Raw genomic sequence first — 13,652 nt, forward strand, 5'->3', positions numbered from 1 at the left:
AAGGAAAGAATGTGTCTAGGGATTTCTCACTAAGGTGTCGTACAAGAGGAATGGAAGTTTGCTTTAGCTGTGGAAAACGATGGGGAAAGTCTGATAGGACAAGCCAGATGCTTTTGGAGCAAATTCCTCCCCCATGCACAGTGGCAGTTTCTCTCATGAAGACATTGCCAAAGACAAAAGGGTATTGTCTGTGAACTTGAAATTGATATAAACTTTTTACCTAAAAAGACTGTCCCACAGCTTTCATTGCTCAGCAATATGAACATGACTATGAGAACTCTTACTTAATTTCTTCAAGATGGCAAGACAACTTAAAAAAAATACTTCTGAACTTTAGCAGCCTGAATTCCCATTAACAAAAAAGTCAAACAGGAGAAAGAATTCGGGGTTCTTGCACTTAGTCCTTGAAACCAAAGTGAGCCACTCTTCTTGGTCCATGCACAGTAGTAGACACTGAGCTAATTTAATGACACCATTGAACCGGGTGTCAGATAAAGTTGCTCTGAGTGGAAATCTGTAAGGAACACCTGGTGTGACTCCCAGCAGCACATTAGTGAGAAACTGGAGAAAGAACCAGTTTTAGGACCACTAATGAGCCCCAGGTGAAAATGCTGTTAACTAGAAGGCCTCTTTTTTTTCAAAATTTCCAGTGTTTTGATTGATGAGCAAATTGTTTAGAATTCCTAATTTTCTGTTACATTAAAACATAACCTTTGTTTCTTCTCCCAGCGAAAACATTTTTTTGTCTCTAATGTGTACCATTAGCTAGAGAAAATGTTGGCTTCCATTTGGGGAATCACTTCGCCAGACAAAGAAACTTAAGATAGTTTGAGTCTGAAGAGTGTTTATGACCAAAAGAGTAAAACAGGGATCATTCTGGGGTTTAAAGAGGCTAATTAGGTACATACTATTGCAGTTTCTTATATTTGCAACATCAATACATTTGACATGATCTTGAATATTCCAATATTTTAAAAGAAATTGCCTGTTTCAATTTGTAATTAAAATCTGAAAATGTCCAATTACTGCCAAGCCTCAGGTGATGAGAACCGTTGGCTCTAAGGAAAAAGAACCAAAGTGTAATTTATTGTTTCTTAGCTTCGTTCATTCTGTTACTATGTACTAAGAAGAAATATAAGTCTATTACAAGGAATTCAATCATTCTGCACGTTTTTTATTTAAGGCCAAGTTTCATAAATATATGGCAACACTGAGCTGTGTTTTGGGTTTCAGTTTTTTTTATTCAAAAACTTATTGAATACCTGTCACACACTGTAGCACAGCAATGAGTAAGACAGATATGGTCAGAGCATGCGTGGAGTTCCTAGTCGGAGGTGTTGATAGACACTAAACAAAGAAACACAGAAATTACTATAATCATGACTAAGGAAAAGGCTAAGGTCCAGTGAGATTATATGTATATATATAACAGAGGAACTTAATATTAACTGGGAAATCAGAAAGGACCCCCATAAGGAAATTATATTGAGTGAAAAGCTGAAAAGATAAACAGAAATTAGTCAGGTGATGAGAAAGGAAAGAAGAATCTTCCACATAGCAGACAAGGCCTTGCCAAGAGGTAGAAATGACCTTGGAAGCAACCCCCCCCCCCCAATAGAGGAAGACAGGAATCTCTATAATGGTTTGTATTTCCATCCTTTATAAATGAATGGGAATCTATTATGCATTTTTTCTGGTTTATTCAAGCCATCATTTTAATAATCAATGATTATTTCATGCTAATAAATGGTGGTATTAGGAATTACCATGACACTATGGAAATAAATAGTCACAAATAATCATCCCTCTTGAGTCATTATATTTAATGTATCTGGTTTTCCTCTATCATTAAAAAGGCTTAGTTTTATTTATTTTTTTTATCAATCATTACTTTTGACTTCTGACAGTGTTTTTGCTAGTAATATTGTTCATACTGTCAATTTTTATCTTATAATCTACTGTGGCCCTAACTCTATCTGCCTAGTAGGCATGTGAAAGGCAGAAAAATGTGACTCATAACCAAAATTAAAATCAGTCAATAAACAAAGGAATGAAAAAGACAAGATAGGTTTTACAGCAGGGACCTAAAGATAGCTATTGTAAATATCCTCAAGTATTTTTAAAAACTCTAAATGTAATAATGATAAAAATTAAAGATATAAAGAGAAGCAAATGAAGTATCCATATATGGAATCAAAAACTGAATTATTGAGAAGATCAATAAACAGAGTAAACAATAGAACTTAAAGAACAACAAAAAGTTTTCAAATATGAGAAACAAACAAAAGCAAAGGCAAAATGTTAAACAAAACCTGAGTGTGAAGAACAATATAAAATGGTGGCTACAGAGAAAAATGATAGATAAATAATAACTGGAAAATTCCAAATTTGATAAGAACCATAAATGCACAAATCCAAAAAAAGTCAATGTATCCGAAGCAAGATAAACCCAAAGAAAACCACACCAAGATTAAGAACATAATCTAGTGTCTGAAGTGAATGTGAAAATTATAAGAAAACAATTACTTAAAAATCATAAAAGCAGATATTTTAAATTGTCCAAAACTTCCGCCAAAGACGTTGGATTCTAGAGAAACCCTTGCTTAGAAACTAACCATTTTTCTTCTTATTTTTAAATTTTTGAGGTAGTATATTACTTTTTTTTTTTTTGGTATTGGGAATTGAACTCAGAGGCACTGAGCCACTGAGCCACATCCCCACCCCTATTTTGTATTTTATTTAGAGACCAGGGTCTCAATGAGTTACTTTGTGCCTCACTTTTGCAGAGAATAACCTTCAACTGGTGATCCTCCTGCCTCAGCCTTGCAAGCTGCTGAGATTACAGGCGTGTATCACTGCACCTGGCAGAAATTACAAAATGAATTACAAGACTTTGTGGTTCTATACCATTCATAGAGGGAAAATGTAGGACAACAATATCACAAAACACAGAAGTGAAGTAAAGTAGACTGTTGTAAGATTTTTCTATTGTGAGTAGAAAAATATTATTCAAAGATCTAACGATGCCAACCAAAAATTTTTTTAAAAACACAGCCCATAACAATGAGGAAAATTAAATACTAAAAACATGTAATTGATGCAAAAGGAGGAAGAAGGAAGGAGAGAACAATTAAGACAGGAAAAGTAGAAAAAATTTAAAACTTCATTATGTAGATAATTACTTTAATGTAAAGAGTGCAAACACACAGATTAAAAGTCACAGATGATTAACTAGATTTTTTAAAAATCCAAGCATATGTTTTCTAAGAGTAACAAACATTAAATATAAAGACATGAATAAATTACACATAAAAAGGATAAAAAATGACATACTGTATAAACAATGAACATAGAGAAGTTACAGAAGCAATATTACCCAAGACAAATTAGACCATAACACAAAATTTAAAAGGATTATAGGAGAGATTATACAGTTGCATGTGCCAAGTCATCAAGATAAAATGTACAACAGTGTTTTAACCAGTTTCCATCAAAATTACAGTTTTTTTTATTGTGGTTATAGACAAAATTATCCTAAAATTTATGTGGAAAGACAAAGGAACTAAAAATAATTTTGAAAAAGAAAATCAAGTTTGAGAATCCAGTCTACCTAACTTTAAGACATATATCAGTGGGACACTTGTACTGGCAGAGGGACAGACCACAGGCCATTGGACAGAACAGAACATTCAGAAGCAGACCCACATTAACATGCCTAATTATTTATTGATTTTTATCATGGTGAAATACATAAAACAAAATTTATTTTAATTATTTCAGTGTGCGGTTCAGTGGCATTCATTACATCCACAATGTGTTGTGCAACCATGCTACTATTTCCAAAAATTTTCCGTCATCCCAAAGAGAGACTCTTTACTACTAAGCAACAATTTCCCATCACCCCTCACTCCAGTCCCTGATAATATCTATTTTTATCTCTATGAATTTCTTTATTCTAGGCTATTTTATATAAATGGAATTACATGGTATTCTTTCTTGGCTTATTTCACTTAAAATAATGTTTTCAAGGTTCATTCATGTTGTAGTAGGTATCACAATATGGTTTCTTTTTGTGGCTGAATAATATTCCATTGCATGTATTTGCCACATTTTTATTCAGCTGCTGATAGACACAGTTTGTTTCCACTTTTGGATATTATAAATAATGTTATAATCAACATTTTCTTAAAAATATGAGTCCTTCCTTGATATCAAATCAGAGACTCTGCGTATGATAGAAGAAAAAGTTGGCTACGATCTACATATTGTGGGATCAGTCTCCAAATTCCTTAACAGGACACCCATAGCACAAGAGTTAATAGCAAGAATCAACAAATGGGACTTACTTAAACTAAAAAGTTTTTTCACAGCAAGAGAAACAATAAGAGAAGTAAATCGGGAGCCTACATCATGGGAACAAATTTTTACCCCCCACACTTCAGATAGAGCCTTAATATCCAGAGTTTACAAAGAACTCAAAAAATTAGACAATAAGACAACAAATAACCCAATCAACAAATGGGCCAAGGACCTGAACAGACACTTCTCAGAAGAGGACATACAATCAATCAACAGATACATGAAAAAATGCTCACCATCTCTAGCAGTCAGAGAAATGCAAATCAAAACTACCCTAAGATACCATCTCACTCCAGTAAGATTGGCAGCCATTATGAAGTCAAATAATAACAAGTGCTGGCGAGGATGTGGGGAAAAGGGTACTCTTATACATTGCTGGTGGGACTGCAAATTGGTTCGGCCAATTTGGAAAGCAGTATGGAGATTCCTGGGAAAGCTAGGAATGGAACCACCATTTGACCCAGTTATTGCCCTTCTTGGTCTATTCCCTGAAGACCTTAAAAGAGCGTACTACAGGGATACTGCCACATCGATGTTCATAGCAGCACAATTCACAATAGCTAGACTGTGGAACCAACCCAGATGCCCTTCAATGGATGAATGGATTAAAAAAATGTGGCATTTATACACTATGGAGTATTACGCAGCACTAAAAAATGACAAAATCATGGAATTTGCAGGGAAATGGATGGCATTAGAGCAGATTATGCTCAGTGAAGCTAGCCAATCCCTAAAAAACAAATACCAAATGTCTTCTTTGATATAATGAGAGCAACTAAGAATAGAGTAGGGAGGAAGAGCAGGAAGAAAAGATTGACATTAAACAGAGGCACAAGATGAGAGGGAAAGAGAGAGAAAAGTGGAATTGCATGGAAATGGAAAGAGACCCTCATTGTTATAAAAAACTACATAAAAGAGGTTGTGAGGGGAATTGGAAGAAAAATAAGGAGAGAAATGAATTACAGTAGATGGGATAGAAAGAGAAGATGGGGGGGGAGGGGGATAGTAGAGGATAGGAGAGGTAGCAGAATACATCAGTCACGAGTATGGCATTATGTAAAAATGTGAATGTGTAACCTATGTGATTCTGCAATCTGTATTTGGGGTAAAAATGGGAGTTCATAACTCACTTGAAACTATTGTTCGAAGTATGATATGTCAAGAGCTTTGTAATGTTGTAAACAACCAATAAAAAAATATGAGTCCTTATTTTCAAATATGTATGTTTTTAAATATTATAAAGTTTGTTGAAGACCCAATATGAGCAGTAAAGAACTAAAGAGAGAACCAGAAAACAAATATGCATTTGTTTTCATGGAAGAATTTTAAAATAGCAAAAAATTATATAGGTTAAAGGCTCAGCATTACTAGTAGAAAAATAAGAAGGTGCATACACACATCAAAACTTTGCAATGAATTCTACTTAAACATTGAGACTGATTCGTGCTATTTGCCAACTGGCAAAGCCACTCCGGAACTCGCTTGGCCTTACCTTGCAAAGCTGAACACATGCATACTTTACAACCCACAATCCCACACCGTCAGAATAAAAGCACACAAAAGGAATGTATTGTGATTACACATGCTCCTACATAAAGGCCAAACAAAAGAAAATAAATTGCTATTGAATACAGAGGGAGAAGAGACAACACATTTTTTTTAGGACCACAGTCTGATATCTGCAATGATTTAGAACATTTAGGACACACACACACACACACACACACACACTCACTCAATCCTGCACATGTAGTTCTCTGTACTTGGGAGACTCATCATCATATTGCTTGTAAATGGATATTCATTTATTTTTGACTGACTACTACTTTTCCCTTATTTGAGAACTAAAAGCATTGACACTCCCAGGTGTGCAGTGAGCACACCTGGCACACAGATCTTGGTTTCTACATTCTATACTATACCCAAAGAAACCAGGGCTCCATAGGAAAAGGCAGAATCTAAGGCTGGGAAAGGAAAAGTAGAAGAGGAACTAGTACATCTTGTGCAACGAAATATGTAGAGAAAGGCTCAAAGAATAGGAGAGATATGTTGGTGGGTCACCAGTGATGATTCGAAGAGACTCCTATGGTTAAATCCAGGACAATCTGAGAATCAAAATGAGTAATGAAATTAGTAGGCTATTAAGTTGAACACAAAAAAGAATCAACGGTCTGTTGTGTGTGTGTGTGTGTGTGTGTGTGTGTGTGTGTGAGAGAGAGAGGGGGGGGGATCACTCTTCCATAAGCTAATTAACAAGGTTTCTGCCCTCTCCTGTCCTCCTTGCTGGAAAATTGAGCTTTGTCCTTGTCTGGGTAAGCAATTACAGAGCAGCATGCATACCCTGGGGGAGTACCCAATATTTGGTACATTTAAGTGTTTCCAATATATAAAATCAAATGTTCACAAGATAAATATATGTGGGACTCTACAGTTACAATCAAGACTATCTTGATTTTCATATTGAATTTAAGACATATGAAGGATGAGTAGCTATCCCCAGTTCATACATTGGGAACAGTGAAGTTGTTGGGATCACATAAATTATAGACAGAATTACAGATGAAGTTTTCTGACCTGTTCCAGAAATGTGTCCCATGGGACCTTTATCCCTGGAGAAGTTCCACCTACAAGAATCAGGTATGTTTGATCTGTTTCCACCATGCAGTGGTAGCAGCAAAGTATGACATATTCTGCTCCCATGCACCTGAGTTTGAAATTCAAAGGCCATGAGCTTAAATTCCATTTCTGTCAGTAATTTGCCTGTGGCAACTAAGAACAGCATAATGCTAGTTTTCTTATTTGGTTTACAATCAAAAAGACATAACATAGAGCTCCACAATGTAGACGGTTAAAAAGAAATGATGTTAAATGAGAATCTGAGAGAATAAAGAGAATTTTTTCATTTTGATCTCACTAACACTTCAAGACTTGAAACTAGGATTTGCATGTAGCATTTCGAATCTTGAAGCCTGGGTGATTTGCCATCTATGAAACGCTGAGAGTTGAGCAGGGAAGTTTACATTTGCAATGAGATCTTCCTCTGAAAGGATTGAAGCTGAACTCCCATTTAACTTTCCATGTTTGGAAAAGGAACTGAAATAAGCACTTAAATCCTTTTCCCTCCATTTTTGTAATACGAGTCAAACTTCAGGAAAGCTCTCCTCTTTCCCCACACAAAGGAAATTTTTATGTTCCTATCTGGTATAGAGCTATCTAATGACCAAAGAAAATCCCAAGATCTTTTTTTTTTTTTTTTTCCTGGAAAAGCCACTTGTTTTAATGGAATAGTCAGCCTGTCAGGGAGAACACGGCTAAGTTAATTGGCAACCACAGAGCAGATGGTTCCTGGAGTCTATGCATGCACCTGATATGGCTAAAATAGTTACTGAAAGGCCAACATGTGGTTTTTAAATTGCAGGGAACTGAATATGATGAAAACCCCATGCTTATCATTTGTGATGTCATGTAGTATTTCACAAACTATTATTTCCCAGGTTATTCTGCAAGTACAGAATATCCCAAACAGAAATTGATAATGCTCTTTATGATATATTTTTCTGGACGCTCAATTTCTCAGCGAACTCTCAACTGACTCTCAACTTTATAAAGTTCAGACTTACCAAATTTGTGTTGTTCCACATCAGTGCTCTGAAGAGTTAGATGTGTGCTCAGACAAGTGGTTTCATATTTTTTATTCCGTCAGCAAATTTTGTATCTCCAAAATACAAGTCAGAATGTCAACTGTCAATGGCCATAAGGATTGATTGCTGACCAAATTACATTAAACACTTTGGTTTCCTAGCACACCGAGACTGGCCTTCCAATACTTTTAAATGGTTGATGATCTCCTGCTATTCCTATTAGAACCCTTTCAAATAAATAAATAAGCAAATATAGAGGTATATCAACAGTTTAAGAAACAGCATTTTCTAGTAGGTAATAAAAATGCTTGGTCATTTTTTTGTTTAATCTTTATTGGAGTCAAAGTTTAAACATATAAGCTTTGCTTTCATAGATAATCATATAACATCAGGACTTCTATATTTTAATCCGATGGCCCCTAAATTTTCTAGCTTCTGTTTCCTATTCTGCAAAACATACTTGGTTCAAAAAGCTCCTTTGGGTGGCATGATTCTCTGAACACATCTTAATTCAGTATTTTGCAGTTGTATATCTGCTATGACCTAGAAAATGTCACAATGCAATAAATCCTCAAACATCCATGCCTTGACTCTACCACACAACCTAATAATTCTATAAAAACATCACTTCGTATACTAGAAGACAAGAAGGGACCCAGTCACAGAAGTGTCAAAAACAGCAATCTGGAGAGTGTGCCGATCACACCCATTAGAACACTTGAGTCCTAGCCTCTTGAGACAAAAAGCTTCAAAGAGTAAAGGGGGCAGAAGTGGGGGCCAGGGAAGTACACAGACTAGAATTAGGAAATGGCTTCTGTTACCAACACTGCCATCGACTAGTTGTGTGACTTTAAATAATTTCTTTAATCTTCCTGGGCCCTATTCTCCTCAGCTTTAAACATATAGTCCCTGGTGACACCTTAGATAGAATGAATGGTGCAAAAATTTATGATTCTATGTGAGACATGATTCAACATCTTGTTGTCAAACCATAGCAATAAATGCTCAAACTCACCACAAAAAGAAAGAGCATTATTTTCATTTAACACAGGCACTTGTTAAAAATCTGGAAGACTTTCCTACCATCCCTTCTGTTCCCGCCCAGTTTCCTGCTTTGATTACTGTCTTTTGATCAAAACCAATTGTTCCCCATAATGTACATGCTCCTGCCTTTCTTCTGAGATTGCTGAAGCTTATGGGTGCACTGGTTCTCCTGTTCCACTCAGTTATGTGGGAAACAGGATTCTCTTGATGCCTCCCATCACTAACTAAAGGAATGCATTCAAAGCAGAGCTCTAAGTTATTAGCTTGGAAGATAAGCAGAAAAATAATTGACACTCAGAACAGCTGCAGTTCCTGCTAAGTCCTTAAATTTCTAGTAATTAAGGAGGAAAAGGAACTTAGCAAATGTGAATCTTTCATTTGTTTGCAAAGGTCATGAAACAACTGCAAAAGTGAAAAAAAAAGGAGGGGGTTATAATAGTTTATAGAACAAAGTCCTGTATATGGATGTTATTTTTGGCGAAGCAGTCTGTGGATATAGTTTTGTTTTTCTCATTCAATCTTTCATTCATTCATTTATTCATTCAAAGTAGGCACCTGGCTTCAGAAGGACCTCGATTATCTCTAGATCAGAGCCCTGGGATAGAGTGTATTTGCTGAGGGGTCACTATAACAGACACTACAGGTAAATGACACCTCCTCTGCCCATGACCATGCTAGTGACTTAAGAGACTCTAATGATGATCCTCTCTCATCATCCTTCTCTCACCACACACATACACGCAAACACACACACACACACACTCCACGTGTTCTTTCAGAAAAAATTTCAGATTTTATGTTTACTTTCCAGTATAAATAATGAAAACTTCTACATCTTTTTCTTCTTCATTTATTAGTTGATTAAAGTGTCTACTGTATATTATGTGGAATGATTTCAAAGGCAAATAATATGTGGTAGAGATATAATAGTTGTAGAAGTAAGAAGAATCAGAAAATCCAGGCACAGTGGTTGCATGCCTGTAATCCCAGCAACTAAGGAGGTTGAGGCAGGAGGATCTCAAGTTTAAAGCCAGCCTCAGCAATTTAATGAGATCCTATCTCTAAATAAAATATAAAAAGGGCTGAAGATATGACTCAGTGGTTAAGCACCCCTGGGTTCAATCCTTACTACCAAAAGAAGGAGGAGGAGGAGGAGGAGGAGGAAAACAGCCCAGGGAGGGGGAAGTGGTTAAAAAGCTTGTGAAATGAAAGATGCATAAATGTTCTCTAGAATGTGGTGAGGCCAGTGGGAACCAGGGCTAAGGTGTTTGGAGGCCTAAGAAGGACAATTGCATGACCCGGGGACCCAGACTGTAATCATGGCAGTTAGAATATGGAAAGCTTAGGTTGCCAGAAACAATTTTCTTAAATTTTATTATTATTATTATTTGTAATGCTTAGGATCAAACAGAGCCTCTCCTATTCTGGGCAAGTGCTCTACCATTGGGTAACATCCCCAGCCTGCCCATAGCATTTTAAGTTTATTAGGGAGAGAAGCATGTATATTGCAGAGCATGGAAGGTGAATAGGGATTTCTTGGTCAGCATTCTATAGCAAGGTAAACCCACAGCCACTGGGTCTGACCTATGCTGTATCAGCACTCACTTCAATCCTGGGAAGAGCTACTACTCCTCTGTCTTTAGCAATAAACTTGTTTTAAAATTAAGCAGATGCAGGTAAGTCAACTTTCTCTGAGTCTCCAAGACAGTGTGCGTGAGTCATGTTCACACTCAGGTCTCCTCCAACAGCCTTGCAAGGACACATGGGCACCTGCTCTCAAGTGCACTCTCTATGTACTTTATTTTTCTGGTGCCTCTGATTCTACGGGAAATTAGTGTCTTCTGATTTCAGTTACACTTTACCTTTATTTTACCAGAAAAATCCTTTCTCCTACCATCTGCATTTAAAGACTTAAAAGAAAAGATAAAAAATTTGGGATTTAGTTTAGGTTTCTTTCCTTTGCTCCCCCAACCTCCTGCACCCACAATGGGACATCAATATCACTAGCATCTGGAAACAAGATGGCATCTGATCTAAGGAATATAAATGTATGGTGTGTGTGTGTGTGTGTGTGTGTGTGTGTGTATGAGAGACACAGAGAGAAGTATATGGGGTTAACATAGCACATGATATAAATTTTAACTTTTAACATAAATTATTCCAGACATAAAAATCTATTAGGAGTAATATGATAAATGCCCACATATTCCATCCTCACTTGAAAAGTTAAAATCAGACAGTTGAATTCCTCTAATGTTCACCTTTTAAAATACAAAAACAAATAACTTGTGATGAATTAGATAGAAATTATACTATTGTACGTGTTTTGATTTTATTTCTAAATTAACTTTTAAAAATTTACTTTCATTAGCAACAGAAGATGCTACAAGTTTCTGTGACCTAATTCTGTGTTTATTTGGATTAGCTTTCTGTCACTTCCCATTCACATCACCCAAACCGGAAATTAGCAACTTCCCCACCAAACTGCCTTCCCCTGTGGGTTTCCCCATTCTATCCGAAGACTCTCAGAGATTTTTTTTTCCTTTGCAGCTCCTCCTAAAAGTGATCAGTCTCCAGATGCAGCTGCTGTGTTTCTCTGTTGTTTTTGTTCCATCTTCAAGACCACTCTCTAATTCAGCGGTTCTCAAACTGTGATACAAGGACCTTTGGGAATCCCCAAGACTTTCAGAATGTCATGGGTCAAAGCATTTTTTTACGACAGCAAAATAAGGTATAATTTGTCCTTTTTTTTCTTTTTTTTTTTATTTATTTCTTACATACATGACAATAGTGGAGTGCATTACATTCATAATTATCCATTATTTTGAATCCAATAAAAAAATTGACACATAAAAATCCAACTAAATCAAAGCTCTTTGGACCCGCAGTCATCTTTTGAGTATAAACAGTCCCAAGAACAAGCTTTGGGAACTGCCTTGCTCACAGGTCTTCCTTTCCTCCCACCTGGACTTCTGTTATATCATCTCAGTGATTTCCTAATCTCTGGTCCTTTCTTCTCTGTCTTCTTAAGAATTCATCTTCCTAAGAAAAAAAAGATTTTCAGAACATAATTTCTCTGCTTAGAATCCATTAATTTTAGGAATCTTTAATTCCTATAATATTTTTTCTACTTTACTAATTCTCCAAAATTGTCGATGCTAACTTCTCTATAAAAACCATCCACTATAGGGAGGCCAGTAGCTCTGTCCCCAGAACATACTTGAATTCTCATGTCCCAGCCTGCTTAGACTGTTCTAAATTCATACGTTCTGTGGAGAGTCAGCACCACAGCTCTGCTCAGCACAAAGCAGCTTAGACAAGTGCTCAGTTCAGAGCATGTGCTTGAAGGTCTGCCTTGAATTGCTGCTACTGGGTTTTGCAATATATTAACTTTCTGGAACTATAAAATGAAAAATAAAGCACAATTAGTATCTCTTGTGAAGACCACCGGTTGGTGTTTGATGCAATGTTACTATTTTCCAAATCCTGCCGATGAGTCCAGTTTTTCCACCTCTATGAAAGCTTCTTGATCTTCATCTAACACAGCTCTCTCCCTATTCTACTCCATTTATTACCCAGGAAGTTTCCTATCTTGACTTCCCCAGTGAGATGTCTCTGGCTGTGTTTTTCTGTCTCTGTCTCTCTCTCCTTTGTTTTTCTTTCTCTCTCTATATAAGTGTGTATCTGTTTTCTGAGATCTGCCCAGTGCTATTACACCTGATTCAATAAATTCAACGTGTGTGTCACCATTTCTCTGCTTTCCATAAAACGATACACATAAACCAATTCTCTGCTGACAGGGAACAAATGCATGTGTTTGATCTATAACCTTCCCTTCATCTAGTCCTTCTCAGTACAGCTTAGGCAAAGTCTTCCTCTAGGATAATAACTCCATTCATTTGAAAAAAGAAACCCCAACAGGAAACATTTCATATAGAGCAGCAGATCTGATGATAGAATCATCCAAACTACACAAAAAGAAGGCCAAAGGCTGGTTGATCCTGGCTGCAAATCAATCCTACTGTGAAATGACTTTCAGCCATCCCCAACTCCTTAGATGCGGGCTGGGAATTTACAGTCCTGAAATCTTCAGTTAGGGCTCTGTCAACCAGTGGTGGATGGGAATTGTTACAGGGAGCTGAAAAGCCACAGCTCACCCTAACTTGTTCTTGGGGTCAGGGACAGCTGCTTCATGACTGAGAGTTGTTCCTTGGGCTCTAGAGATCAGCTTTCTGGTCTACTAAATGGACCAGACTTGCTAAGGGATCAAATTAGATAAAAATGCACATATGTGCCTTTAGTAAAATTGAGGTGTAAAGATGAAATCAATTTAACATGAAAAAACCTTCAGAGATTAATATCCTGAAAGATTTGTATGTGATTGTCCTGAGTTACTCCTTTTTTTTTTTTTTCCTTTCCTTAAAAACAAAGCCCCATTTCCAAATGACCTGGAAACACAAAGGTATGCATTCTCTTTAAAGCGTCATTCTGGAAGGTAAATACTTATTATGCTCCAAGGCATTACAATGCTGTAGACTGCATGCTTCAGGTCTTTTTTTGTTTTGTTTTGTTTCTTGTTTTATTGTACTGGGAAATGAACCAGGGCAC

The sequence above is a fragment of the Ictidomys tridecemlineatus genome, chromosome 7 (genome assembly GCF_052094955.1).
Source record: "Ictidomys tridecemlineatus isolate mIctTri1 chromosome 7, mIctTri1.hap1, whole genome shotgun sequence".
Taxonomy (NCBI): domain Eukaryota; kingdom Metazoa; phylum Chordata; class Mammalia; order Rodentia; family Sciuridae; genus Ictidomys; species Ictidomys tridecemlineatus.